Below are 4,787 nucleotides of genomic sequence, written 5' to 3' on the forward strand. Positions count from 1 at the left end.
AAAAAAAAAAGGACCATATTGATTTGGAGACTTCCTTTTTAGGTCACCGTAAACAGTAGTTAATCAGTAACAGAAATAATGGGGAAAATAAGACTCTAGAAATCCAATAAAATACTGGCTGTACATTGTGGCTGGGCTCTGTACACGGCTGTTAATTAATTACAAGGTTGGAATTCATTATTTCATACAATACAGTATGATAATGTTTGGGGACTGGATGAAGCAGGAACTGATAAAAGCAGAGGGAGATATTTGGTGCGACCTTCGTACTAGATGTTAACAAACATCGCACAAGCTTGTTTAAATAAGATCCTGTTGTGACAGATATTTCATGGAATTTGGATCCTTTGTACAATTATAAACAGCAGGATTTCATGAACAAGAAGCCATAACACAGTAACTGTGAGTTATTTTAAGGTTTTATATTTGAGGACATAAAATAAATCTTGTCCTTAACAGGAACTAAAATGAAATAACTACAACCTGAGATGATCTACAGTGCATATAATATTCAATTTTATCATTTACTTAACAAAAATAAAGCCAAAGTGCTGCTGATCAAAATACACTTGAATTATTAATCAACAGCAAGTGTGAAAAGCAAAGGTTTTTTTTTTAGTTTGCTGGCCTGGAGCATTCAGGTGTGTCTTGATAATGAGAAAGGACATCAGCTCCAAGGTTAGATTGTGCAATACTCAGACAAATTGCCAAAAACCCAAGAGCTACATCCCAGTCTCTACAGGCCTCGGTTAGCATGTTAAATGTTAGAGCTCATGACAGTACATTAAGAGAAAGACAGAACAAGTACAGGTTGCTTAGAAGGATTACCAAGAGAAAGTCTCTTCTCTCTAAAAAGAACCTGGCAGCATGACTTAACTTTGAAAATTTACATCAGAGCAAACTACAAGACTTCTGGATGTCATCTGGATAGATGAGACCAAACTGCAGATATTTCTCCATAATGCGCATAACGCCTCATTTGGCTAAAAGAAAAAAGGGGTGATTGGGGTAAAGGGGATGCCCTTTTTTGCAGCCACTCGACCTGAGTATCTTATATTGTTATATTGTTATGTTATATTCTTTTGTGAGGCCAACTGTCCGACAGCTAAAGACCCAAACTGGGTCAACAGGTCAATGATCCCAAGCACAGCAGCGAATCTAGAACAGAATGGCTGAAAAGGAGAAGAATCAACATGTTACAATGGCCCAGTCAAAAGTCCAGACCAATGACTGTAAAAACATATTATATATTATATGTATCATTCATATATTATTGAAAGTCATTGGTCCAGACTTTAACATGACTGAAATGCTATGGTAGAAAGAAGTCTAATTCAGACTATGGCAATTAATGTTCCCAAGGCGTACATGTGAAACTGGGATTATTGTAGAGGGTCACACCAATAAGCTTATAATACAATACAATACAATACAATACAACTTTATTTGTATAGCACATTTAAAACCAGAGGTAGCCAAAGTTCTTCACAAAATCCAGTAAAACAGTAGCAAAGTACAAAAGCAGATAAGCTAGCAGGTGGGAGGCATTGATTAACCAAGCATACAAGAACGTAGATGAGCAAGTAAGATTTAAAGATAAAATCCATAAAACAATCTAAACAAAAGAGAAGAAAAGGGGAGGGCGAGAAAGTACACTTAAAAGGCATGCTCTAGGAGGCCGGGAAGACTAAGCTAAAAAGGTGGGTTTTCAATCGAGACTTGAGGGTCTGGATCGAGTCAGACGCGCGAATAGTATGAAGGAGGTTATTCCAGAGGTTAGGTGCGACTGAAGCTAAGGCACTGTCACCTCTGGTTTTCAGCCGTGACCTAGGTTGCACCAAGAGCAATTTGTCAGACGATCTCAGTGTTCTACTGGGAGTATACACGCTAAGGAGATCAATAAGGTAGCAAGGTGCGATATTATTTATGATTTTATAGGTAAGCAGCAGGATATTTAAATCAATGTCGTATTTAATTGGAAGCCAGGGGATAAAATTATAAAATAAATCACTGAATCATTGAACTTTAATTTTTTGAGGCAACAAGCATTTACTTTTAAGTACATATAAACACCATTAAGATAGCATTTACTCAGCATGGACGTCCAGAGCTGGGGGCTCGAACTCAGAATGTTGGCACGTGTATGCACTGTGCATACACAAGATTGCTCAGGTGATTAGGGGATTGATCTGTCATGTGATAAAGTGACTCGGACAAAGTAGACCCTTGGAGAAACCACTATGCTGCAGTTTGCTGCATAGTGATGAGGCACCAACTGGAAGAAGAATGAAACAGAAAAACTGCTGTAGAGGATCACAGTAACAGCATATAATCTCAATATGATTTAATATCTGTAATAAAGCCAAAATAACAAGAACCATAAACAATTTGACAAAGTATACTTGAAAACCATTTAAAACCATTTAAAAATATTTAGTATTGGAAGTCAAAATTAACCCATGGCTCCCTGTTTTGTTCTCTAGCAGCTTCGTTCACAAAACTAGTTGTCAGATAGACGGCCACTTTCACATCCTGTAATGGGACTTACACATGCTTACATACATATGAAATCTAGACTTTCTGTCTCTGGTATCCTCCTATCCCCACCCCGTTTCTGAGTACACAACCACATACGTGATATTTCTGGTCCCCTGCTCTGCAGCTGCAGAAATGCAGCTAAGCTTTTTCTGTGAGGGAGTTTGAAAAAATATGAAATGGCAACATTGGGCAAGTTGTGGCAAGGACTGAACATGATGTACTTGTAAGACAAAGGACCTGATCAGATCATGTTTTGCTTGGCATTATTTCAGTTCAGAAACTTGAAGCATTATGGCACGTAGGCTTCTCACAGAAAAGTTCCTAAATGTTGAAACAGAGCATCAGTGGGAAAGAAATGTGTCATGGTTGTTGCTGCCAGATGGGTTGGTCTGAATATTTCAGGTACTGCTGATGTACTGGGAGTTTCCCACACTAACACCTCTATGGTTCAGTGAGCGGCCGTGCTGAATGAAAATGCATCGTTGATGCCACAGATCACTTGTTACAACCAAGGTTTGCAGAAAAGCATCTCTGAATGCACAACACTTTGAACCATGAAGTAGACAGGCAACAACAGCAGAAGACCATTCGTGTCAGATAAGAACAAGAAACAGAGTCTCGATTTCTGCTGAGAGATTCTGGTGGTAGGCTCCGAATGTGGTGTAAACAACATCAACATCGACAGTTCAGGCTGCTTGTTGTGTAACGACGTGGAGGACAGCAGTGTTGATGATCATGTCCATCCCTTTATAAGCACATTGGGCCCATCTTCTGATGTGTACCTCCAGCAGGATAACGCACCAAGTTGCAAAACTCAAATCACCTCAAACTGCTTTCTTGAATATGACAGTGAGTTCACTGTACCTCTAAAGCCACAAGAAAACAATGCTTGCTCTTATAGACTTGTGTAATGGGACTGAAAACCCTTGAGTTAAAAAAAAAAATAGGAAGTGATACTTTAATCCAAATGGTGCATGTCTGATACAGACATGCAGGCAACTATTCAGAAAGAAAACAAGACACTGACTCATATTTTTAGTAACCATATGTGAAGCCACCTGCAGTTTAGCTTTAAAACACTAAACGCGTGAAAGGCGTTTAGTGTAACTTGGTTGAAAACCCTTTGCCTGAACTCTTTAACTCTTGAACTCGTTGACATCACAGATGCTGGGTTTCCTCCTTTTTAATGCTCTGCCAGGCCTTTTATACAGCGGCTTTCAGTTGCTATTTGTTTGTGGGTCTTTCTGTCTGAAGTTTAGTCTGCAACAGTTAAAATGCATGCACAGTTGGGTTACGATCTGTTTTCACAGCTTAAGGATGATTTGTTTCACCTGCATATAGAGCTCATTTCACTGCATGTTGTCTGTTCACAGCAAAATCTTCCAAATACAAGCACCACACCTCAACTCATCTCCACGCCTTTTATCTACTTAACTGATAATGACAATAACAAAGGAATTGCACACGTCTCCTCACGACATAGCATTTGAGTCAATTGTCCAATTACTTTTCATTTAAAAAGAGGGTGGCACACAATTAGAAGCTGAGACTCCTAAACCCTTCATCTAATTTGAATGTGGATGCCCTCAAATGAAAACTAAGACACTATACATTATGTCCATGTCCATTATATAACTATAATTGGAATATGTTTCTGTAAACAGGTAAAAAAAACAAACAAACAAACAAAAAAACTGTGTCAGTGTCCAGAAATAAAATGCTGAACATTAAGCAGGACCAATATAGTATATCACGCCAAATACAACAAGGTGCCATTTCTGAGTAAAACATTTTCCTCTCCCTATAAAGCATGAGCCATTGAATAATTGCCGCAATGACTGGTTTGAAAAGATAAGACCACTGTAGAGATCTCCCCCCCCCCCCCCAACAACAAACAAACAAACACCAACAAAAACCTGTGTCAAATATGATACAGTTGGCATTACAGGGTTTTACAGAGGCATTTAATTACAAGTTGTACAAGAGAATTCTTAATTTAAAGTTAACTCACAGTAAAGAGCATCCTATCTTCAAACCGTTTCAGAGAGGAAGAATAAGGTTTCCTGTTTGTGCAATATATCCTGTGTCAGTGCTAAAGCTATTTTTATGAGGTGTGTCTGTTCTCAGACATGTGAAGCTAGAGACACCGGCAACCATAGTCAATTGTCTTCCAGGGGCATGATTATGTTAGTTTAAATGAATCAACACCCCCGAGTCATTCTAACTACCAGAAATCTCGAAGCACAGGC

At 38.7% G+C, this 4,787-nt stretch overlaps 1 protein-coding gene across 1 annotated transcript in view; it reads right to left on the reverse strand.

Moving 5' to 3' along the window:
• The window catches only part of st3gal3b (ST3 beta-galactoside alpha-2,3-sialyltransferase 3b), a 55,474-nt gene extending 50,877 nt beyond the window's left edge, over window positions 1-4,597 (reverse strand). The window contains exon 1 of the mRNA XM_005721031.1: window positions 4,550-4,597. The gene's annotated coding sequence lies outside the window, so the exon portion shown is untranslated. The remainder of the gene's footprint in view (window positions 1-4,549) is intronic.
• Window positions 4,598-4,787: the final 190 nt, after the last annotated feature.

This window comes from Pundamilia nyererei, unplaced genomic scaffold, assembly GCF_000239375.1.
Source record: "Pundamilia nyererei isolate P.nyererei 1_Seehausen unplaced genomic scaffold, PunNye1.0 scaffold00004, whole genome shotgun sequence".
Lineage (NCBI taxonomy): Eukaryota > Metazoa > Chordata > Actinopteri > Cichliformes > Cichlidae > Pundamilia > Pundamilia nyererei.